The 26481-nt window shown below is 42.7% G+C and overlaps 2 long non-coding RNA genes across 3 annotated transcripts in view; both read right to left on the reverse strand.

Moving 5' to 3' along the window:
* Positions 1-9968, reverse strand: part of LOC114066985 — a 29768-nt gene extending 19800 nt beyond the window's left edge. For both annotated transcript variants that reach the window (XR_003573286.1, XR_003573287.1), the window contains exon 1: positions 9747-9968. This is a non-coding gene — a long non-coding RNA (uncharacterized LOC114066985). The remainder of the gene's footprint in view (positions 1-9746) is intronic.
* Positions 9969-13770: 3802 nt separating this feature from the next.
* Positions 13771-26481, reverse strand: part of LOC114066982 — a 32355-nt gene continuing 19644 nt past the window's right edge. The window contains exon 3 of the long non-coding RNA XR_003573284.1: positions 13771-13936. This is a non-coding gene — a long non-coding RNA (uncharacterized LOC114066982). The remainder of the gene's footprint in view (positions 13937-26481) is intronic.

A 26481-nucleotide genomic window follows, 5' to 3' on the forward strand; every position in this document is an offset into this window, starting at 1 on the left:
TAGATTGTTCTGTATTTCTGGTAATAACTGTGGTTATTGCAGAGAGAACAGTAATTTGTCCAAACCAAACCATAAATAATTAAGGCCAGGATTTTGACATCGGATCTGTGTGGGTGGATTTTTGCACCCCCGCAGATTCAATGGCAGGATCAAAGCTTAGGAAAGCCAGAAATACCCTCAGAATGTGAGGACTGCTGAGGTCCAGCACCTGGCATTTCCAGCACAGGGAAGGGTCTGCTTTCACTGCCACCCTCCTACCCCAGGGCCTGGTGAACGGATGCCCTGAGAGAAGCAAACCACCAATTCTCGTTCCACCCTGCCAATTCCCACCACATCCCTCTCTCCCAGTTATGGGGTAGAGACAAGGAAACAGAGAGCTGGCACTCTGTGTTTCACTTCCTCTCATAATTCTAATAAAATAAGTTTAATCTAAACCCCTCCTCTCAAGCCATTTATCAAGTTTATAATATAAACTTTGTACTTTTTTTTTTCTACTTCCTAAAAACCAGTGTTTATTTTTATTTCAGCAGTTCTGAAAGTCATCAGAGAAAAACTACACCTCTTGCTAGTGGTGCTGCTACGGGGCAGAGGAAGTTGTGGACAGCTGATGATGACAACTGGTCGAGAGCTGCCCAGTGACCAACCCCACACGTGTGGGCAGAATCCCAGAGAACACTACCAGGATCACACTCGTGAACAGATCACCACAGGCCAGGCAAGGAGACAGCACAGCTCCCTGTCACTGCCCTGCTCCCCTCCCAAGAGCCTGAGATGCGCACCTGGCAGTGACGGCAGCACACCTGCGAGCTTTAACGCTGGGCATCAGAAAACACTGTCCTGCTCTCCACACATTTCAGAGTTGCTGACTTGCCTTTTCTCTTCTACAAATCTGGGGGAAAGCCCCTGGTATTCTCTTGGACAGGTCCTGGCCACCTGGCTTTTCCTCCCGCTCACTGTCTGTGAGGGAAGGAGGAAGTCTGTGTCCAGTGGGATTTATGTGGGTGACGTGCAGTTCCTTTCAGCTCAAACATATCTGTCAAATACCCTCACTGCCCTTGGTACAAGAGAACTCATTGCAGTAACACTTGGAAATCTTGGCTTCCGTCATCACTGAAACACTCCCATTCATATGGAATAAAAGGGAGAATACTCTGACCAACATTAGGGAGAGAATTAGCCTAGATGATGTCCCTCAGTTGCCTTCGTTTGCGGGAGGAATTCAAAGCTGATCAACAATTCAGCTGATTTCCATGGAAACAGGATTTCAACTCATGAATCAAAATTGCATGAGGGCCAAAAATGCCAAAGAGATTATAAAAATATTTTTCCACACTGGGATTCTCAAAATAAGAGGCAGATAGTTACAAAGAATAGAAATAATGAATTCAGAAGGGACTAATTTTTCATCATCCACACTATCTTTTTGTTGCACAGTGCATGTCTACCTCGTGTCTATGCACTTACATGTTTTGAATACTTCATTAAATGCCCTAAATATCAACCTATTTTCATGGTTTGAATATCTTCAGCAACTTTTAAGCAGAAAGTGCCTCCATGTGGAGAAGACACATCAGTGTTTAGTTCAACAACCCACCACAGGCCACTCATGATCGAGACTTAAACTTTGCTTAAATTTCATGTAGGGGAACAGCTAAATGCATTTTTACTGTGTTTCCCAGCGGAAACATTACCAATAGCATTCCCTGCTTCAGAATTATCACTTCTCCTGAAGACTCACAAAAACGTGCCATTATTCTCTGGAACACACTGTGAGTATGTGGTTTCTCTAAACAAACAAGGCTCACTGTCGGACTTTTGTCTTTGCAGTAACTGAGGCTCTTGCAATAAATACTTGCAGTAACATTTAACATTGGCAGTGCCAAAGCTATGTAAGAATTGGATTATTTTGTAATTCTCAGTATTTCACTGTCAGAGGTTTTGTTTCCACAATTTTTCATAATCTAACAAAATAAACCCAAAAGTGCAAATATCCAGTTCAGCTCCAAGGATATAAAACTACATGTGGTGTTCTGCATTAGACCATAACTGATGAGTTTTTAAATATCTTACTGTCCAGAAGAGCTTTTTCAGACAGCATAGCATGGAGAAATTTTAAATTCTCTATAAATATTGTGCAGTGTTTAGGACATGACACACCTTTAAAGATACGAAAACGAGAAAAAGTTTGGCAACTTTGTTTTTCAGCTCTTAAAATAATGAACAAATTCATTTTCAAACCGAAGAATGTAAAAAAAAAAATTTAATTCAATAGCTTTAACTGAAATTACTGGGAGTCCTTCCATTCCATCTTGTGACAATTTTATCCACCACATAGGTGCTGGTTTGTTCATCTGGTTTTTTCTTCCGAATATCTTTATTATTTGGTCAGCTCTTTAAGATGGTTGAATTTATCCATTAACTTCTCAGTTTTATGCCCAATTTTCTTTTTGAATAAACCACATGCACTGCAGATACATAATGAAACCTAGAAGAATACTTCAGAATTCTGTATCTGTCCTATTGGGTTTTATCTATTCCTTCTATATAACCCTGGGTTTAAGAGACCTTCAAAGCACTCCCAAAATAAAACAGTAACGATATACGTAACTTTGTAAGTCAAGGAATCAAGGTTTCCCAAAGATAGCTTCTAATGAAACTCAGGGGTTTTTTTTACACCACTTTTACTGATGCAATTACATTTAATCACTTTTTAACAGTCAAGATTTTTAGCAGCTAGATGAAGTATACTGGATTAGCTTAATAGCCATATCTTTCTCAGACGTTTTAAAACCTGTTTTTCTTTCCATTGAAGCAGAGAGATAGGGGATTGGAAACTTCCCGTGACTCTTTTGTAGACTAAAGTGGTTTAACTGTGTCTGCTCATATAAGAAGACAACTCTAATTCTCATGGGTCAAGAAAGAGAACAAACAAAATCTACATTCCCTCTCTACATTAGCCAGAAGCACATATTCTCAGAAAGGAAACAGGACTGAAAACATTAGCTGCTGAACCAAAATATACAGGCATAAAACAAAATCACTCTGGAAATCTGAGACCCAAATCTCTTCAAAGTTTCATGAAAAAGAGAGCCCATGCATTTAGAGCTAAACTGGATGAATCCATCACTTGACTCAATACCCCAAGGAAAATGCGGCACATAGTATATTAAGTTAATAAAAAACAAACAAATGTACAGCTAATAAGTCTGAAAATTCAAACCTTAAGTTCCTCATTATAAAAGCCACAAGTGACTTTCTAGGCAGGACCACTCAAACCACTACGCTGCGTCCCTTGGGACAATCAAGTTTTCCTTCCCATCTTCTCTGCTGCTTTTGTACTGATGCATAAAAGTTCAGTTGTCTGGGGCCCAGCCACTTTCAGGCAACTTTGAGCAGTCTCCAGCCTAGTGATGAGATGACCATATGTGATGAAAGGACAAGGTTAATTCTCAGTTTCGGAGTTAGTGTTGGTGTTTCATGTGCCACATGATGAATAACAACATGAGAGGCCCCTATTCTTCTGAAATATAATTGGCTTTTCTTTAGAGAATGGCATAGAGAAACTAAAAAAAAATGGGGTAATGTTCAGGTCACGCTCAGACAGATTAACTTCCTGGTGCCTCTTTCAAACATTATCTTCCTGCTTCTCCTCTCTCAGAAGCACAAACAGGTCACCCCACCTTTCTCCTTTTGATAGTTCTGCTTTTCATGCAACATTTGGTGACTGAACAGAGGTGCTAACCCAGAGACATCTAAAGGCTGGCAGCTTGATTTCACATTCCTTCAGACATGCTGAGCTCCAGAACAGCCTGTTGCTTCCTGTTCTGCTGAGACAGAGCAGGTTTCCATCTTGCTGCTGCCCCACCACACCTGGTTGGGGGTTTTTCCTTCTGCCTCCTCTCTTCCTGCCAAGAGAGAGCCCGCAAGATGTCAGCCAGACACCACAGTGCTGAACGAACCCCTTGTGCCCTGTTCCCAGCAGCCCCAAATGTCACTCCCCTTTTGTGCCCAGCTCTCAGACTCATCCCTCCCAAGCCCATCTCTTCCCTGTCTCTTGGACTCATTTTAAACACAGCCTGTGTCCTGTAAGATTGGCTGTCGTTTTGCTCCTTTCCCCTGGACAGTTCAGCTGCTCTTGTTCTTTGATTCATTCCTCTAGGGTTGGATGTCTTTTTCTCAGCAATTCCTCCTCTATAAACTGGAATCACATGTCCCACAAATGATCCTGTCTCTAATTAGGAGATCTTTTATGTCTCTAACGTACATGTGCATGCCAGAACTTGCTGCAATACGATGCAAGCATCTATCCTCTTCTCTGCTTCTTGCTTTTGGGATTTAGGGAAAAGTATCCCTCTGCTGCCTTCTGTACATTCTCCTCAGGTATTTTTCCCCAGCTCTTTCAGCGTTTGTATATTCATTCCTGGCAATTTTATTTCACTTTTCCATTTTGTCCTGTGGAAACATTAAGCTGTACCTTCATTTTCACTCTCTTTGTCAGGTTCACATACAGACACAGCTCTTCCACATGCGCCTCAAATCTTCCTGGCCTGGCAGTTTTGCATTCCAAGGGGTCTGGTTCCTTGCAGGGGTTACTCTGCCCGTTTCTTAGTGCTATTAATCAGATTTTTTTCTATCTGTGGGTCTCTCAGCCTGCTGAATGTTAACCATGTTTCTGTGCACAGTATGTTAGGTAAGTAACATGAAGGCTCCCTATTTTTGCAGTGAACTTTAATACAGGTATTTAGAGAGCTTTACTACCTGTAATATGTGGATATTTCAATCAGGTACAATGAGAGTAAAATATCCAATGTTTCAAACTATGCTCCTGTTTCCAAGTTCCAGCTGGGTTGCCACAGCCGCTGTGACAGGAGGTTGCTCTCTCCAGTTTGGCAGACACCTCCAAATCTCATGCAGTGTTCTCCCTTACTTCCCTCCTGCCTCAGCAGTGCATTTCTCTTCCTAGACTTCTAAGGGTCGTGTTTAAGAAAACTACAACATTCTCCAACGGCATATTTCCTAAGAAGAAGTGACAGTGTCAGCCAGTCCCAACTGCAGATGAACACTCTTGTTTGAAAAATTCTGGAAGCAATGCTTGAACCTAACAAATCGCCTGGCAGAATGATTTTTTTCCTCTGAATCACAGCTCCTCAACTCCATAGCAGATAGAACCTGTCTCTCCATTTATTCATGCCTCTAAGAGCTTCTGAGCTCCATAAGCTGAAGGGAAATGACATTTTAATCAAGTACATAAGCTGTGAAAGAGTCTGAGGCCGTGCTCTGGGAAGATGCTAAAGCCTGCAGGAGCAGAGCCCTGCAGAGCTCCTGAGGAGCTCCAGGCTGAGGAGCTCCCCAGATTCCCCTCCACGGATGCCCTGGCGTGTCATCACAGTGTTCCCTGACGCAGGGGGCAGGAGGGCGCTGAGACTCACGGCACAGACGGCACTTGCAAGTGGGTCCCACACAGCCCCAGGGACTGACAGCCCAGCACACACAGCACCCTCAGGTCACTTCAGAGGACTACAAACTCCTTGAAAGCCTTGAGGAGAACAAATTAAAAATCCTGCAAACAAAGACATCAGGAGGGGCCTCGCTCTGCGAGGGCACCACTCCTCCCCCTGGCCATAGAGAAGCCATCAAGTCCCACCAGCAAAGGACACTCCCGGCCAACTGGTCCTCTCCCAGCAGAGCAAAGGTGCTGGGCTTCAATCTGCCACTGCCTCTCTTGGGGACCTCAGCAAGAGCAAGTTTTAGGAGCAAAGATTTGGGGCTCGTGCAGGCCTTTCTTTTTCAAACGCAATTTTAAGGCTTAATGTAATTGTTGCTAAAAATAAGGTAATAAAAGGGTTCCGGTCTTGCACTATAATGAACTGCAGGCTCAATTGTTTGAAGAAGGAAAATTGCATTGATGCGACTGGATCAAAGACAAACAAAAAATTAGTTATTTCCTCTTGAGACTAAAAATTTTAGGAGGCTCATGCTTTTTCAAGCAGCCCTTACTGCAGTTCAGAGGCAGCGAGACCTTGTAGTCAGATTTAATTTATTAACAAAACAACAAGAAAAAAAAAAAAAAAGAAGTGGGCACATGAAAACTCCAGTGTCTGAAAACACTCAAAGAAAATCAAATGTAGCAGTTCCTATTACAAAGTGGAACATGTGCCCAAGCTTGCTTTGTTTCAGAAACGAGCTGCTACACAAACAAGAGAATGGCATTAGCAACAGCTATAATTTTCGCCATCCCCAGGCAGGAAACCTCCTGCTAAACTTCAGAGGCACCACCGTTTTTAATTCCTTGCCAACTTATACACTTGTCATGACTGTTGGGATGCCAACCATTTCATGACAGAATCTAAACAGCAAGAATTTTTAATCCGGGGAATACTCAGGGCAAGTTATGTCAGTCCCAGCGCCTCACTCCAGAGTCTGAGAATAATAATTGCACAGCTGCTACATTTAAATCTAAAATACACTTAAACATATTTATTCTTTCATGCTCTTTTTTTAGTAATTAATTGTTTATCGTTATTGTTATCAGTTTGCTAAATCTGAACTATGTGGACACATCATTTCCTTGTCTAATAATACTCCAGAGAACTGAAATTCTAAACAAAAAAAAAGAGCAGAGAGGCCAAGTAAGTGCTTGAACCCAGTCCTGTAGATGCACGGCCTGATAATGCCAACCATCTCAGGAGGCCTAGCCTTGCCTGGGATTTGTCAAGCTCTTCCAAAGAGAAGCTGAGTGCTCTCACTGTCCGTTTCCTGTACTCATGGCTCACCAACCCACTTAAGGTCGCCTGTGTGCAAGGGAATCTGCTTCCTGCAGCTCAGCGAGAAACAAAATTGCACACAACCAAAACCTCTTTCTTGACCTCAACACATCCAAATAACTTTCCAGAAAACTAACAGGCACAGGGCCAGCCTCTCCCCTCGGCTGGGTTTGAGAACACCATACTCCTTGGGCCAGAACTGAAAAATCAGAAACAGGAAAACTACACTGGATTCTGTGTTTGCACCTGACTTTAAAATGCCTCATTTCTCACTTTGCAGCAGGTAATACAAGGCCAGATTTCCTGATTTCTATTTCTGTCTGGAGCAATGCAGCATCAGCTGTCAGAGGCACTGCACATATCCAGGACATGAGAAGCACGGGAGAGCGGTTCTTCCTCCCTCTGAGAGCACCCAGAGCAAGTGTACTTGAAGGAAGGTTTACTGAGTGCTAAAATATTTTTCAAGTATGATCCAAAAAATTCTCACATGAACACATGAGAACCAACAGAATGAAAAAACAGTCAGAAGAGCACTGAATGTTTGCTAGTGAAGACACAAAGGTTAGTTTTTTTCCAAAATGAAGTATATTATTACTGAGAAAATCGTGTATCAACACAACAATAAAAAGAGAAGCTGGTATTTTTGTATACACTGAAGATGTTCTCACTACAAATTTATTTTAATTAACAAGTTGTGACAATATCATTGGGTGTTACCTGATTTTACTGTTAACTGTGTTTCTTCCTCAAAAAATTAACTCCAGCCTGCAGAGACTTTAACCTTAACGAGATTTCATATATTAAAGTTCTTGGAATAGAGCACTTCCTTAAAAATACATGAGGATCGAGTTTTAGATGATTTTGATTTAGTTTCTGATCTTGAAATTTATTCTGAGGTCAAGTCCTAAAGAGATACATGTATTACTAGACTTAGGTATGTCAGAGGTAGCAATAATAACTCACCGTTTTCTTAATAAGAATAATCACCTCTTAATGGATTTCTCTCTCTCTCTTCACTTTTTATAAAGAAGACTCTTGTGGTAAGCTATTTATGTTTTAAATTCAGTATAAAATATATGGACACCCAAATCTCAGTTTTTCAGCACCACTGGCACACAATGAAAGTCATAAAAGAAAGACAGAAATGAGCAAAGTGGTAACATTTCCTCAACAGAAGTCATCTTTCTATATAGTTATTTAAGGTCTTGAAACTCCCAACCCTCAAGTACCTTTTCAGCAGATATGGGCAGCCCCAGACTGGTATCCCCTGGTGCTGCAGAGACAAATGTGCTTTACAGCCAACAAACACATGCTGGCTTGGACCAAGCTGGGAGAGGAATCAAATCATAGACTCCAAGGGCTCTCAGAGAAACTGTGATCATGGCAACTCTCTCTTACCCACCAGTGACCCCCCCCCAGGACTGACATTTCAGCTGATCTCAACTGTCTCAGAGCTGACACAAAAGATGCACAACCCCTGAAGTTAAAAGGTCTGTCAAACGTGAGGCTTTGCCCCCAGACACAGACAATCCAAGACACTTTACCTATTTATACACACGTATGCAACACGTATATTCACCCACATACATGCTTCCTACGCAAACCAAAACAGTATCACCTTGTGTCAGGATTCCTGGAAAGTTTTTTCACGTTCTTGATGCAATGCACAGGCAGGCCGTGCAGGCTACAGATCAGCACAACGGATCCATCAGGCCAGTGGTCATTTACACTAGTCATTTCCAGAAATGAGACACTGATGTCATGCTTACATAAGGCTCTGCCTGTGTTCATTAATACTCTGGCGCTCTGGGGTGCACAGTGTGGTACCAGTGTCCAGCTATCGTTCTTATCCTACAGCATTTGGAGTAGGAGCAAAACTGAAAAGACGCATGCTTTGCCTGTACTGCAAAGGCACAGATCATGGGAGGATAGGGGATAATCACATTTAATAAATAAACAAATAAATAAATATCCATGCTGTTGATCCCCCCACACTTATTACTGACTCCTATGCATTCTACCACAAATATTCTTTGATTCTAAAAAGAAAGAGGAGCTGCAAAGGCTGCAAGAACACTTATGCCCATTACCATTTTACTTATAAACTTGTCTGACTATAAACAAATGAAAAATAATTGCTTGTAAGCCCTGGCCAAACTCCTAAGGCTATAAAGTGAGTTTTCCATCGTTTATCATAAGCAGCACTTGATACTGCCCTGAATGTGAACACCTGCACCACCAGTAACTATGCCCAGCGTTCAGAAAGCAAGGTTTCTGGCATGAATTTTAGTTATAGCTCGGACCTGAAACAGAAGCAGGAGAAAAGGAGTCCTGTATAATACTGATAGGCTCTGGAAAATGCTCCATACAAAATCCTACGACCACAGTGATGGAGAAGGGATCCCGATGACACCCTAACCACCTGTACTACATTGACAGAGCACTGACTGAAGCATTGACAGAAATACACTGGAAGAATTTAATTCACCAGATGTAAGAGAATGGATAGCACTGCTGAATGCAAAACAAAACCACCAAGGGCAAGACAATGGCATTAACTGAACACAGTGCAAATACTGCAGCTATTTCTCAGGAGCTAAGCAAGCCAAAATACCACTCAGCAGTTCCTACTTGTCCTACTTACACTATCACTTATTTTTCGTAGTTAAACATTTCTGTACTTTGACATATATTTTCAAAAGAATATCGAAAATACAATAGAAGCTTTCATTTTTAAATACTAAGCAATTCCTTCAAATATATATATATTATTCAATCCTGGTAGTAAACTTAGGCTTATTCTTTCTGCTTTGATTACTTAAACAAATACTGCATTGAAATTTTCTCACATGCCATTGCTCCTACAGATATCTCAGCAGAGAGATCAGTGCACACACAGGATCTTCTCTGCCCTAGAATTACACTTTCACATCAGCTTCTACTTTACAGCTAAGCTGTTTGTTCTTTTTTTCTAAAACTTACCTCAAGTTTCAGAAGATTTTTCCAGGAGTCCTGCAAATAGTGGGACAGAAAACTTCTCCTTGGTGACTTTTATCATTCATTTTGAATGACAGTTCAGATGAGGAAGAGCTTTTTCGGTGTTAAATTAATTCTTCTGCTGTAAATTTCATCCTTCTGGCAGGGTGACTACATCCAGGCTGATAGGCTGCAAAAACAATTAAAAGAACCAACTTTCACCACGCAGAAATATGCAAATATGTATCAACTAAAGCACAAACATCTGTCAGGGTTTTCTTTTCTCTGCTTTTCTAACTCTGGGACAGGATATCAATATTAGCTGTAAAAGAAAGGCTGCCTCAACACTGCATTTAGATCTTGAACATGCTAAGAGGTGTGTATGCCAGTGAGCATCTAGAATTTGGACTTTCACAAAAACTGGGACACTGGGACAGCGGATGCTCCGGACGGCGTCAGCGCTGGGGAAGAACATGCACCTGCCCCTGGGCTGACAGGGAGTGGAGCCTGCACAGCCACAGAGCAAATTGGACCTGAGCATCTTCTCGAGCATCTTGTGGAATGTTTATTTACAAAGGTTTTCTGGTAGGCAGAATAGTGGTGGCGCAAGCAGCGGTGGTACCTCACCTGGTAACTACACAGCCTGTAAACCCACACCAGAGCCTTCCTGAGAACACTGTGGCTGCTCAGAAAGCCAGAGATAGAGTCCACACTGCAAACTTAAATCTAAGACTGAAATAATCAGTGGCTGCAGAACTATCTCAGCAGCCACGGGCCTCCTCTGAGGTACAAACCCACCCTGCAGTGCTGAGGGCCGTGCCCGGCGCTCCCAAGGGACTCACCCCACGGGCAGCGTGGATGTGCAAACCTGGCAGGGGTGAGCCACACCCTGCAGAGGCAGGAATTCCTGCTGCCCTGCTCACACAGTTGCTTGCAGACACCTCAGTATGAGTAGTATGAGCAGTATGAGTAGCTTGACAATTTAATCCTTAGTGGTTGTTACAGTGTAAGATCTACCTTTATAAACATCTGTCCCAGACCAGTTCAATATGTAAATAACCCCCACATATCTTTAATACAATTAAAGGTATTTTTATATTTAAATATTTAATAAAACATGTGAAATACTAGATTTAACTGTACCCATGCAGAATACATGAACAACTTTCTATAGCAACACATATGCTGTTGGACTCAGCAAGCAATTTTTATAGTGGCAGGGTGAATAATTTCATTCCATACTTCTAAACACGTCTCAGAGCATTAATGTATACCTTAATTACTGTGCCAAGCAGAGGAGCACATAATAGTAGCTATCATTTCAGAACTTTACAGATACGGTTCACTATTTGAAAAAAACCCTTCTTAGATGAACATTGGCTTTACAAAAGCAGCAGACTCTTGATCTTATCCATATTGCTTAACTTAAAAATCAAAGCACAAATTTCATGATATTCAGTATTGTTCTTAAAGCCTCAGTTTCACAGTTATGCAATTACACAACACTTAATTTTTAAGACTAAGTAGATCTCTAACCCTCGTGTTCTATGCTTAAAACATGCATCCTAGCAGCTCAAAAAGTCAGCCAAGCAATGGAAGGGGCTGCACAGAGAGGATGTGCAGTCTCCATGCTCCCAGGCTTCCATGATCCAACTGGATGAAGCCTTGAGCAGCCTGGTCTGATCCTGGGGCTGACCCCACTTTGAGCAGGAGGCTGCACTAGATGCCTCCTGAGGTCCCTTCCAGCCTGGAGGATGAGTCTGTGACCATCGTGTGCTGCCGATCACTGCTGCCTAAGAATCATCTTCTCTGAAGCTCATCTCCTCTCAAAGTATTTTATTTGCTCTGCTCACTCCTTAGAGTTCCTTACTCTGACACACTTCAGGCCCTGGGAAAGTGCCTTATCTGACAACAGTGAGGTTTTTTCCTTAGAGGAGCCAGCAGTTTCAGACATTTAAACCCCAAAGTACTTTGGCAAATACTGCACAGTCCACAAGTCTGTTTTGGACTGTGCTAACACGAAAAACAGAGGAGTGAAATACCTGTAAAAAACTCTTCCTCATCATGAACAAAATCCAACTTTGTTCAGGACGTCTTTCTCTTATCTTCTAAAACACACAACCCCATATCTGACCTTGACATATCCTTTCTTGGGGGAGTCAAATCAGCTGCTAAAACTGCTGGTATAAGTGTATTTCCACTATTTTCCTCCTGCGTATGTTGTACATTCTCAGCTCCCAAAGCGTACTGCAGAGATCAGGAACAGCCCTGTGCAGGCAGGCAGCTTCCACGCAGAACAGAAAATCAAAGCCTGGCCCATGAAGCAGAACTCTCCACATGTGCCTATTTTTATGGCTCCGGGAGTGCTGAGTGCGACCCCACCAACACAACACCACACAAAAGAACGAGGAAGTGTTGAGCTACCTAGAACTCAAACCATCTGACACTTGAAAATGCTCCTCTGGCTCTTACATGAGGTCCTGGGGACATTTTGGTACCCAGAATTTATTACTCAAGTCTAAAAGCAGTGCAGAGTGAACTCACCAGAAAACATTTACTAGGACTAGTATATACCTCTAACAGCCTACCCCAAAGCAACTCCCAAACATAGTTCACACAAACCTATCATACTTTTATTAGAAGATCACCTTCCTAAAGCAACCACTTTAATTCCTGGAATGCCTCTGCTTAATTTCTTTGTCTTGTCCAGCTGGGCCCTAACTTCATTTTGCCTATGTATATAATTTCCCCTCAGAAAACATCAAGTGGACAAATCAGATTCCTACTTCGGCACCAAAATACTACTGAGCTCCACTAGCTATTAAGGGGTTCCAAACTATGGCAAACAAATCCCTCAAGGCTCACTTACAAAAAAATATAAAAACACAGGTCTAAGCTTGCCAGACTGTCTGCCTCTCACATTCACAGAAACCCTCCTCAGAAGAAAAAAAAAAAATCCTTATTATGTATGAGGTACAGACCATCTGCGGCAGGCGCTGAGAGCCAACTCAAAAGTGGGGGGGAGGAGAGTGTTCCCAACTCAGGCACAGGCACGAGGAGCTGCAGACTCAGCAGCTGCCTGTGCGCAGGGGAGAGGGGCTGGGGCAGGGGGAATGAGGCTGCACCAGCCCTGCCAGGGCAAAGGATGGAAAGGCACATGGTTACACACAGACTGTGTGTAGAGGCATAGCAAGAGCCAAGAAAACCTGGTGGAGACAGTAAGATCAGCCCAGAAAAGGAGTTTTCCAGGAGCGCTGTTCCCTGTCACTGTGGTGGAAGCAGCATATGGAAAGGAAGGGATGATAATATTACTACTCTGGTTTTAATACAGAGCACTGAACTCCTCATGACATGGCAAGTAAGAATGGCAACAGCAGCAAACTGGAAGCAACAAAGAATACGGGAAGGCTTTCTTTTTCACTCTTAAAAGAACTAAACACATCTTTCCATATTAGTCGTCTAAATTTTCTTAATTCTCCTGACACCTCTTTTCCCTACTTCACTACTCATATCTGTATTAACTATTTACTGTTAAGCATGCCATACAGCTCAATAACGTTTCATTTCTGAAAAGGAAAAAATAATCTTGTCTTCTAATTTTAACCACTGAAACTAGAGTTACATTTAACCCTCCCGCTAAAAAACCCCAACAAAACCCCATGAGAACATTTTCTAACATCTAGCAGCTTGCTATGCCTTTGTGTGTTTGCAGCCCAACAAGCAGGAGATAGTTCCATTGGTTGTTAACAAACTGTGACCAGGTAAATATGAGTAAACCTTTCCAAGTGACTGTTGCTGATTCTGTCAAGAAACAAATCTACTTACAGCTCTCTCAAGCCAAAATCATCCCAAGTATTTGTCCTGTTAAGTACAAGTCTGCTGTTTTTTTAAACACTACAAATTAAACCCTGCTTTCACAGATATCCCTGGCTAAAATCCGTCTGCTCATCTCCCTGGGGCCAGGAATCACCTGGAATCTGAGTCTATGTACGGGCTGATCCTGTAAATACTTACCGGGGTGGAAGGGGCACTTGGCATTTGAGCTCTGTCATACACTGAAGTCCCTTTTCCCCGGGTGTCTGCTCCACCTGGCTGCTGGAGATGGGGCTCTCCACGCTGGATCTGCAGGCGCAGGCCTCGGGAACACGGCAGCAGCTCAGCAGAGAACGACGCGCTTCCAAGGGCTCCAGTTGGACCTGTGGGTGGACACGAAGCAGCTCAGGTGTGGGCACACGCTCCCCTCACAGGCTCTGCTGAGGAAGCACCAATGCCCAGGAACAAGGTGGAGTGGGGAGGCTGGGGCAGTGGCAACTCCAGCCACTTCCAGAGGGTTTGCCAAAGGCTGTCTGTCCCACGCAGAGTCCTGCCACCTTCAGTGCCATCCACACCTGCAGTGGAGCCTGAGTTCTAACTGAAATATGCCCTTCTCAAATGGGCACCGGGACATCACTTCCACTTTGATCAAGTCCTACGAAGACTGAGAGAAACAGTGTGAAATTATTGTGCTTAAAATTGCTTCTTTATTTAAAATAAGGTCATTTCTGCATACACGCACCAATCTCTCCAGAAAACTTACTGAGCGTACCCCTGCAACTCCATGAGGATCTGCACTCACCAGCAGAAATCTAGACCAGCCCTTGGTGAAAGAATGCCTTTTTATCCACGGATCTAGGAACACAGTTATGCCTAAGCAAGAATTTTGTTTCCCAGACTGTTCCTGTATCCAACTGCAACCTGTTTATTTTGACCTCAGTTCTTAGAAACTGTTGATGCCACGGTAGAAATATGCTGTGTGTTCCAACAGGCAACAAACAGTCCTAATGACAGCACACTCCATCTGTGCTGCCAGAGCACACAAAGCTCAGCCTATAGCTCGGATCTGCTCCCGGGTGTGCAGGACCAACCTGCGCCCAGCTCGTGCTGCGCGGGACATCCTGGCACGGCAGAGCCTCCCGGAACAGGCCTTTGCAGGGAGCCCGGGGCAGCCAGGGAACACACCAGCAGCATTTGCATTCTCCCCTCCCCAAGCTTTCGTGCTCTTTTAAATGTTTCAAAACTACAGAGTAAAGAAAGCTGACTCAAAGAGTGCCCCGTGCTCTCCAAAGGTAGAAGTTAAAGTGCGCAGAACATATGGCACTATTTACAGCCCTCTAACACGCTGGATTCAAGGGAATTTTCCATCAGCCTCAGACTCTGCAAAAGGTATGTCACAGAAAAACGCATGTGGGGATCCTTTAATTTCTCTTGCATCTTCTCTTCTTATATGATGCAGCTGTGGAGCAACACCCACTGGTATTGGTAGCATGAAACTGCGATCCTTCCCTGTTACCGAGGTCTGGTACCAATTACCATGGATTTAGAGGCACTATATAAAAGACAGTGCTGATTTGTTTCTAAATTTGTATCTTGATTAAACTGTCAGGCTATAGCACAAATGCAGTGCTTACCTGACTTTAAAATCCTACCACAATAAATTATCCAAGAAGTGCAGTACAATTTAAAAATGCTTATAAATGGACCAATATTGTGCATTATGGTTAGATTTTACACTTGGTCATGCCAAATTAAATAGAATGGAAGCAGCATTTTATATTAAAACTGTAAATTCAGTGTGTTCCAAATAAAAACTGTATGTGAGGAGAGACTGTGAAGCAGAATTTTAAAAAACATCAAGCTGGCCAACAGAATAACAACTGCAATATGATTTTCAATATTATTTTCAAAATTATTTTTAACTGTGTTTTGGTACACGAAAAAAGCAAATATGAAAGGCCCAAACTCTACTCTCAGGAACACACATGCAAACCCTCATTGGTAAGATTAGTGTTTTTCAGCATTTACCCCTGTAAACAAAGCAGAATTTGGTCTCACCCTGTTAAAGCCAAGTCATTTCCCCCAGAACAGCTTCAATGATACTGAATATATTTTAACTATCCAGAATTTCAACAGCTAGGATTACTGCTGTAAACATACACAGACATTGTGGTCAACATAAATACGGTGCAGCAAAAGTGAGATCAGTCGTGCAGGACTTCCAAAAGGAGTTTAGGAATTAAACTGCCATTATTAAAGTTACTGCAGTTATTGAACTATGGCTTTTAAAACTTTCACGGTATACTGAACTGTTCTGCACAATGCAAGTAATTATAAAAAAAACCAGATTTGTTTTCCATCATGATTACGAGCCATCGCTTTTCCTAAAGCTTCTGCTTTTAAAACCAACATTCTTGTATGTTCTAACACAAACTTTCTAGCTTGCTTTTTCGTGGTACCCATGTAAGAAAACAACTATTCTAAATTAATTAATCATCATGTAACCTTCCAGAGAGGGAATATACGATAAAAGTATTACATAGTGAAGTTCAGGCATATTTTTATATCCTCAGAAGAAGGTAATTGATCCTCCCCTCTCCCCAGTTTCAAACGGAACTTGGCTGCTATGGATTCTTTCCCACACAAATCAAGCCTTAGCTCTTTTGAATTGAAACAATATGGGATGATTATTGTGGGAAATTTTTTACTGTTACTGTAATTTAAAACTTTCTGTGCCCAATTTTGCATTTTCTATAAATCAAAAACCCATTTCACTTAGGGCTACAATTAAACAGAGGAAATCAAAGACTAACTTCTAAGCAAGTCTTGCTATTAATCATAGGATGAACTAGCAGTACAACTACTTTTACTGCAGTTCCTTTCTGCCTCCATTTTCATCTAAAGCTCGGGCTCTTCAGAAGAGGCCGCGCCACAGACGAGATACGTTAGCTGAAGGTACAGCGAGAGGAGGGAAAGCCCAGGCGCCCTGCCTGCTGCAGGAACTCGGAGCGATGCCTGGGAGCCCAGCACGGCTCCAATCCTGCCAAGCAGGCAGCGGGCGCAGCCCACGAGCTGCCCAGCACCACGCAGGGCTCCCGCAGGCACAGCCGCTGGGGTCCCACGCTGCCACTCCAGAGGCCACCTCCTTCTCCGGGAGCAGCCACGCAGTCACGGCTGGTGCTTCACCTGTCTGAACTGAAATCACTGTTCTTCTCCTTCCAAACAGAAAATTACAAAAGCAAAAGCAAAATCTGAACTTAAAACGCGACACGCAAACGCAAAAATGGAAAGAGGAGTGCAAAACGAAACTGTGTGGAATATGTAAACGCAGGGCTTCTGCTTTTTCAAACTGGAAGTCAAAATTATGTATTTTTATTTTCTAAAAAGAAAAAATGCATCTTGATTGCTAGACAAAATAAAATATGAACTCCCAAATCAACAGAAATATGTTTCACCCAGTTGTCTTTATTTTTTTTCCTCTGTCTCTGTTTCTCAGAAAAGATTTTTTATGTCATTACATCTTTTCCATATCTTTAGGGAGAGGTTTAATGCCTCATGGTGTCGGTCTTTGTAAAAATCCTACAGAGGTACAAGTCACTGCATTATTTGCAGCAGTACATCTACAGTAAGAACAAGTGATAACAGTAACTTATTCATAAAATATATGCTCAAAATAAAAATTGGCTTCCAGTTAAAACACAGTCTGAAATTTATATATTCCATGTTTAAAGAGGAACTTGTTACTGATTGCAAATTAAAATTAAAATGTACCTTGTAAAAATTTCCATTTTTTAAAAAAGGAAACAGCTGTGAGGAGTTTGGGGAGTTACTGGAAGGGCATCCTACAAAAACAAAACAAAAACCTTCCCAACGCTGACTTACTACTCAAATTCAATAAAACACAAATGGAAAAGCTTTCACCTCTGAGAAGAACTAGATTTAAAAATTAAATTTAAAGGTTTAAAAATTAAATGACTTGCTGAGACTATAGACTGAAACATTGTTTTACTATTGATTTTCCTCCTAAGGAAGATTTCTCGTGTACTTACAACTCTCGTTCTCTGTGACAACAAACTCCTGGAGCAATCAACACCCTTGTTTCTCAAAAAGCACACTTAGACCGTGTGCTTTTCTGGCTAAAGCCAGTCCAGCTGTGGCACAAGGAGCTCCAGGAACCTGCTCACCCTTTTGAGCACCCCTTTCCCTGAGGGGCCAGGGGAACTCAGTCCAGCTTCCTCCGACCTGTCCATCAGCCAAAAGTAGCCTCTGACCACATGGCAAAACAATGCCTGCAACCACAGGTCTGCCTACTAGGATTTTTGGAAAGACTGGATGTGAACTGACCTACAGAGCAAGGAAAGAAAAATTGGGGAAAACCCAAAAATGAGACACAGAAGTTTGAAAGTCTTGTGCAAACAACACGAAAAAAACTGGAGCACTCACTTCACGCAGATACCCGCCCAGCTCCACAGTCTGAGGTGGAGCACCTGAACCTTTTCTTTTTCTGCTCTCAGGTTTATCACATTCACTTCTCCCATCTGACCTCAGCCTGTACTGCATACAGGGAGAGAAACTGCCTGCCCCGGCCAGTTTACATCCCTGTTGGTGCTCCAGACATCCACATGCAGCTGGGCCTGGAAAGTGGGATTCCAGGACCCCTGATCACCAAAAGCACTCCTGAGCCAGCTGGAGATGCTGAAAGAAATGTAGGCACCAGAACTGACTCAGGACTGGCAGCACTCACCCAAAGATTGTCAGAACCATTAATAATCAGGCTAAAAAGCTGTCAAACTGGGCAGAGGACTTCTAGGAAACGTTTCAGTAAACTGTCTGCAGAAGTCCTGTGTTTCCACTTTTGGTCCAAAGCGTTGGTTTCTCACACAGTCCCGAGCAACTGCGGATGTGGGGAGAAGGGATGCAGTGGAAGGAGGGGGAGATGATATGGAAGCAACACAGTTTGTGATCACAAAGTGGGTGCAAAAGCCAAATCTACGCATAAGCATCTGCAGGATTTGATTCCCACAGGTACACTTATTGAAAAGGTAAGGAAAACTAAAGCAAAACAGCTTTTCCAGTATTCCTTGAGCACACTGGCCTGCTGAAGTGTCCACATGGTGGAACCAGTGTGGTTCCACGTGCTCAGCCCAACGCTGCTCACCACGTGTGCATCTGGGGCACCCAGGAGAAGGAACACTGTGCACAGGGTGACCGAGAATACCTGCTCCCCTGAGCCCACTGCAACATGCTGCAGGGTCAGTGGGCACAGGCCTGCCTGGCTCCTAGGACAAAAGAAACAAATCCTAAACTCAACTACAGTCAGGCAAGCAGTAAGGTAAAAAGAAGGGAATTGTCAGAGAGAAAAAAAAAAAAGAGCCAGTAAACAAAAGATTTAAAATATGCTTCTGTCTTTATTTTTTAAAGCTCCTGCCCAGCTTTTTATTCTGCAGGGAGTACATAAAACGTTATGATTTGTAAGTTTTAGTTCTCATGGTTATTGTTTAGTATTCAGTAAAGGGGACACGACAGTTTAGTTTTTTTTTTTTAGTCAGCTAACTTACCCACATAATCTTAAAATGCTATCAACATACTGGATTTTAATTACTTGCACAGCACTGTCCTAAACTGGAAGGACAACAGACCAGGCAATTTCACAGTATCTTTCTCTTCAGCTGTTCTGATCAGACTTGGACTCTGATTTGGGGTATATCCATGCAGATGCTGAGTGTGTTGCAATCTCTCCTACTACCTATGAATGCATAAAATTTACAAGATGGTGGTGATGAAAGAAACCTCACGGCAGGTAAGAGAAAGAGCACATAACCTTTCCACTCAGGGAAAGAACGCTACCAAATTCTGGGAGGCAAGGAGTCACCTCCTACAGCTACAAGTGAAGGTCTGTGTTCAAAGGCAGGCAAGGATTGGAACAGCAGCTGCAGCCCAGACCCAGACTATGAGATGCCCCTCGTGCAAAGCAGTGTTGAATCCCTCCAGTTCTGCAGGCACTGTACATCAGAGCAGCCCACACCTCTTCCCTCCCAGCTCGGTATTCCCTTTATTCATACAGCCATTTCTCACAGCAGAAATCTTAGGGCGAGAGATTAATAACCAGAGTTACCTCCAACTTACAAGGGGAGGGGCTGAGGCACCGAAGGAGCAGGAAACCTGAAGAGGTTCTTACTATTACACCCAAAGCTGAGTGTAAAAGAATCTCCCAGCTTCTCACTCACTTTTCCAGACAAGGGCACCACAACTCCTATGTACAAATGCTTCATCAAGGCCTAATTTCTGGACAACAGAATGTATAGATACGTATTTTACAACTTAAAGGATATTATATTAAAGGACAGAAGAATGACTAGAAAAACTCTCCAATCAAAATAATCTGCAGTCCCAAAAGTGGGACCATTGATTTTGATGGTACAACAGAAATTACTCTTTGTGCCCATTATTTCTCCTAGCGGCTCGTGGTACATGAGGGACAGAAAAAAGCTGAAGGCTGTCTGAAGTGGTTTGAGTGGGACAGACTCCATGCAGGCCTTGCACTGGTCATCTGCACTCCGTGAAGGATGATTGTACTTTCATTAATTGCTGTTATAAGCAACACCCACCAGACAGCCACGGGTCACCTGGAGGAGCCTTTTCATCCTGAGTGCTCTGCAGAAATGCTCATACAGAGCTGGAATACAGTCTGCAAGTGCACTGGCAAAGTGATTTTTCACTTTCAAGCTTGATCTCTCAATATTAATTGAATTGTGAGACTTTTCTATTTGTTCTTCCACTGTTTGCAACCTTAGAACTAATATACACAGCTAAGGTGTAGGTCTGGTTTTTCACAGATTAATCTTCAGGAGAGCTTTTTAACACTTCCTGCTGAAATCTAATTACCCTTCAGTGCAGCATTTTAGGTTATATTGCATCTCGGGAGGAACAGGCCGGTGACAAGAAAAGTTACAAAACTGAGGGACTGGATTCAGGTGCCCTCATCCCCTTCTCCAGGGGAAGTCCAACCCCCCAGCAGGCGTGTGTGGGCCCTTTTGCCCATTCCACTCGGCAGGCATCAGAAGTTAAAAGGCTTGCGGCAATTATTTCCGCAATAATGGAATTTTAGGGCTTCTGTGTCCAGCCCAGAACCTTATATGGGTGTAAACCAGCCATATCCAACTGACAGTATAAAGACATCTATTTTGGGAAGAGAATTATACCCATACTTCAAGTTCCTTGGAACTTGGTAAAACTTGGTAAAACTGATTGCAGGACATGGCCCTCGGTGCTGCACAGGGATGTGCAGGACCTTCCACAGGCAAGGCTGTAGCTCCGGCCTCACCGAGCCGCAGCTCCGCTGTGCTTGCTGCCACCCCGGCCTGCGCTTCACAGCAGGTACAAACGCCCTCCATTTGTCTCTCTCCCACATCAGCCCTCTCCATCTCAGCACTCCAGGCCACCTTGTTCCCAGGTGCTATTCCTTGGCTGCTTCCCTTAAGCAACACAGTTAAGTTTTGATTCCTGAAAGCATTTTGGGGGAAAAAAAAATACAAGCATCTGATGGATACCATTTTTATCCTGTTAAATATCACCTCCAAAAGCAATTCCTGTTATAGAGAAGAAAAAAATTGCTACTCTAAGTAAAGTTCTAAATATCTTAAATGTCTACATGTGAATATTATACATTCAACTACATTTTTATTTACACCAAATAGGAGTGTACCCATACAAAAAATACTCAGATCTCATATGTGAAACACACACATATATATATATATATATATAGTGCAGTGGGTTATACTTTAAATGAAATAATTTTATAGAGACATTCAGAAGGCACCAAGAAGACAGTAGAAATAATTGTTTTAGTATAATTTAAAATGTAAATGTCACGTAATATGTAATTTAAATGTAAATCTGCACCTTAAACCTTCAATCCATCAATGTAAATCTCCATTTAAGAAACAAAAATTTCCATGTGATCATGTTAATTCCTCCTTCTATAATAATTATAGAATGAGAAATGTATAACCTTCAATTAAAAACTAGTAGCTAACTATCTTCACAACAGACTGTGAGTAGGTTTTTAGAAAATGGTTACTAATGAAAATAGATTTTAAAATTTTAATTATTTATTCACATAATAACTAAGCAATCAAAAGAACCCTAGATTTCACACTGCACTAAAACCAAAACTAAACCCCACGACGAACTCCCGCAGCAAAATTTGTATGTGCAAGGCCTTTGGGCCTGTAACAGAGTTTCCATCCACTTTGCCATAATGCAATCAATTCCTTCTGTGCACCGTGCAATTCCTAAGTGCATGCTGGAAGACGCAGGAAGAATTCTGATGCTGTGTCCCTTAAAACCAGAAAGCAAGACTCTGACTAACTCCTGGGGTTAGCCTGAACAAAGCAAGAAGGTACCAAAGCTCACTGCCCAAGCCCAAAGCTGTAGTGTTCTCTAAATGCACTTTAAGAGCCATTCGAGTTCAGACTTCCTGTCTCAGGTTTTTAAATTACTGTTACTTTGGGTTGAGAGTACAATCCAAAACTCTCTGATATCTGTGGGAGACTTTCCACCAACTCAGGACTAGATATACTATTTTGTTTCCTATAGATAAATAAGACAATACATCTCATCTGCCAAAGGTAACAGAAGTATCATGAGAGCTACCCTTTCTTGAAAAAAAAAAAAAATCTGCAACCAGAGAGAAAACAAATATTAAGAAAAAATCATTTATCAAAGAAGAAAGTATTTTGAAAATAATACTTGCTGTGTACATAAATGCAGAAGTAAATACACCAGAGCTCTTTGTGAATGGGTGGCAAAACAAATACAGCGATCAAAATCTCTTGGATGCAACAAAACAGCCTTCCTACCCTTCTGCACACTGCATCCCAGTGAAAAGCAAGAGCAGCTCTGAAAAGACTGACAATGCATTTAAAAGTCCACGTCAAAGCTCTGTGTTCACCAGCTCAGAACAGCCTGAACTGGAACAACTGTCCATCTCCAACACTGGCAATATTTGTAGCTGCTTCACGATTCCTACGTCTTGCAGATGACAATGTGAGTGAACCCTCACCAGAGCAACCCCCTCCTCGATCCCCCTTCCCCCCGCAGTCCCTCAGAGCAGTCACTGGGAGCAGGGCTTCAGCAGGAACACCCCAACCTTTACACACCCCTCAAACCCCCTCCCTGTCAGAGGAATCACCTCGGCCTACCAGGGCTGGGAAGCACAAGAACACTCACGTGTTGCTCTAAGCTACTCAGTGCCTCCCCCTGCCCCCCAGCGTTAAAATAAGTAGACTTGAAGGTGCTGCTTCTTGTTTTATAGCTCCTGAGATCAACTGTTCGCAGCGTTATTTTCCTATTTTTGAAATTACCTAAAACGTGGTAAAAAAACAGAGAAAAAGAAAGAAAACAAGACTAGTTTCAAACAGTGCTTTTTTTTTTTTCTGATTTGGCACTCTAAAAATATTTGCGTCTGTAATTATAAAACCACGTGAACTCTTTTATTATTAAAATTGAAGCTGCCTTCTCCTTCTGGAAATGTCTGCTTACACTGACAAAAGAACTTCAGGAGCTGAATGAATGCCACAGCAAACACTTCTGTATGCAGGTATCTCAGCACATGGGCAACATGCTAAGTGTCCCTCAGACTTAAAGTGTGGCAAAATATCAGTCAGCAATTCAAATGCAATCAATCAAAGGCTGTAGAAAATGATGACTTAATTAATATTTGATAAAGGTATATTGGTTATTATAATAATAAATTCATTTTTCCTTCACTCCTCTTCCCTTCCCTTTGCAAAATATTCTATGGGTATGCAAAGCAATTTACTTTTCTATTTGTGCTTTAACAAGTTTGAAAAGAGCAAATCACTTTGAAACTCCAGAGAGATTGGACAGGAGCTAAATGTTTTCCTCGGCAGATAACAGGATACGATGGTTGAGGTTAATTTAAACTTGCGTGCGTAAAAATAAATAGGCGGTACGTTGCCATCTCAAATCTATAGACTTCTTCCAAAAAGGCTCCCCTAATTTAAATAAAGAATGCATAAGGTAATGCATCAGCTACACGCCAAATATTGACCCAACATTCCTCTTTTTTATTCATAGAAATCACATTGGGAGCACCACGGAGATGAAGCTTTTCACAGCCTCCTCCCCTCCCCAGCTTTTTCCTTAAAGCAAAACAACAAAACCTGACCCGTTCTTACACGTGTATTTCGGAGCATCTGGCCCGGAAAATTTTTGAGTTTTTGAAAAGTTTTGTCGAAGACCCTGAAAATCACTATAGCAGTCAGATCATCACTGCAAACTACTATGTACACAGGCTGCGTCCAAATCTCCCTTGAAGGCAGAAGAGAACCCCCCAATCACCTTCAGAGGCCTTTAGATCAGATCCTTTGTTTCCAGGGGTATGGAATAACAAATTTTAAATGTATGTTAGAGCAAACAGTATGCAACTACTGAATAAATGGTCACATTAATCCGTGAAAAAAGACAGGTTTTACAAGGGGCAACTCAAAATGAGGAGATCTTATATTTGATGGTATATATTTTTAAAAAAGAGGCTGCAAAGGGCCCAATCCTGGGCATTTTATTCCTACATATCCATCTACAAATCAAGGCCTCCTGAACTGAATTATGTACTATCTTGGAGATCATAAGTCAAATATAGGTAAATCCTACTGGTACTGGAGATTTAAAATATCCTGTGTGAGTGCAGAGGACAGATCTCTGCACCATTTCTAAGGAAATCACAAGCCGGTTTGCTCGCTAGTGAGAAGTTACAGGCCAGATCTCTCAGCAATTTCACAATGTGCACACGGACTGTGTTAATGAGTATCTGGCAGAGAAGGATTGCTCCGAAGCCCCTCAAACCCAACAGAATTCAGCCTGTTGTGGATCAGGTACAGGGTCCAACACATAAACAAGTACAGATTTGCACAGCCAGTACATTTACAGTGGGATAAGCCCAGGACTTGCAAAATGCACGTGTGCACTTGAAAACATCTACCCATCCATTTTCCACGTCCTGGGCTCACGCTGCTGAGGAATGTCTATTGTGCTGGCTACAGGGATTTCAACTTTCTGTCTCCTGGCTGTACCACTGAGTCTAGCTAGCTGCACGCCCTTGAACACACAAGCACTTATCTCTGCGAAGATCAGATGTACTTTCGGGCACCCAGGCTGCGCCAACACCCATGGAGCTACGAAGAGACACGCTCTACCCTCTGTCTTATTTGGGAAACAAAGACATACAATCGTATCTCTAAATTACTCCCTCCCCCCCCCCATCTCCCCCCTCCAGCCAGGTACAGGCACCATAAATCCAAATGGGAACTGTCTGGCAGTGGGGCTTTGTTGTGCATCCTGGACCTGCCCAAGCACCACCATCGCGGGGGGAGGAGAGAGGGCTGATTACAGCACCTGCTTCAAGCTGTGGGCGACTGACGCAGTTGGGAGGAAAATGCCTCATTAGAGCACGTTTCCACGTTCCTGAGGGAAGGGGTCAGGTCACAGGCCTGCCCTGCCCCGTGTGCCCGGCAGACCAGGCGATGCAAGGCCCTGCCAAGGCCCATGGGGCCACAGGATCATGTGGCACCCGGGCGAAGGCCAGCACAGCACAGAACCCCTCCTGCTCGCAGGGGAGCTGCTGAAGTGCTGAGTGGATGGGAACTACACAGCCTACCCTAAAAAAAATATTTTTTTCTTTTTCAAAACAAAACAGGATAATAATAAAGCATTCCTTCCACTCCTCCTTTTATCTCTCCTTAGCTCCTACAAAATGTTTATGGATACTTGGCATATACTTGGAGAAGATAGTGCTGTACCCACACACCCCATAAAATACAACCCAGCTTTACAGTTCTACTGATTCACTATATTCCAAGAAGATGAGAACCTGGGATGGCACCCATAGTGTATCTAACATAGTGTGCTAACTCCAGCTCTGTTCCCTTTTCCTTTCTCTTCTCCACCTCCTCCCTTCTCCCTCTCCTTCACCTACAATAAAATCTCTCTTACCCTGGTCCAGACCTGGCAGTGTGCACCTGACACACCCGCAGTTACTTTTAAAAAGTTTCAGCAGACACCCCACTCGTCATCTCTGATAGCGAGGATGCCATGGCAGCCTTCCTGCCTGGGCTGTGCACCCGCTCCCCGGGGATCAGCCCGCTCCCCCGGCATCGCCACCGTGCCACGCACGGAGCACGGCACTCCTGCCAGGCCTGAAAAACATGGACCTTGCCCTCATGTTCCCTGCCCCACTATCACTTGGCAAAAGACAGATTTTTGGTCAAGATAGGTGGGAGCTTAAGAATGGACCATTCACTTATCAGCAACATCTAAAATATCCTTTTGGAGGACAAATATCCATTTGGAGGATGAGTGAGAAAGACGGAACTGAGAGCAAAAACAGTGCATCGTAGATTATTTTCACTGTTTCCCTCAATTATTAACTGAAAATATGCAAAACTTCATCCTAGCCAGCTATTAAAAAAAAAAAAAAAGTATTTTAATTAAGCAAAGTATTGTCTATGCTTCTAATTTTTCATTCCATGCACCAAACATTTTGTACGAGAATCTTGGCAGTCCAACGCAAAACACTTTCAAAATGTAAATGCTCCAGCTCACGTGCATAATTCCTGAAGGCATTCATCTGAGGGGCTGAATAGTTCTATCTGCAGTTGTATTTCAAGTTACAGACTAAAAATAATTTTAATTTTGAAACCTGGAAATCACCAATCTAATGAACAGATTTTAATCCCTCTTCAATTAACATGCACATGGTCTTTGTGCACTACTATGCTCATTCTCAGTATGCTTACAGAAATCCTCCCTGCGAAATGAACCAGGCAATTCTGCTTATTTTATGTTTAGAGACATCATTTCTAGCAAGCCACCACAAAATAATGAACTAATACACCAGAAGCAA

This window comes from Empidonax traillii, unplaced genomic scaffold (genome assembly GCF_003031625.1).
Source record: "Empidonax traillii isolate 1590-97213 ecotype Southwest subspecies unplaced genomic scaffold, ASM303162v1 scaffold842:size270541, whole genome shotgun sequence".
Lineage (NCBI taxonomy): Eukaryota > Metazoa > Chordata > Aves > Passeriformes > Tyrannidae > Empidonax > Empidonax traillii.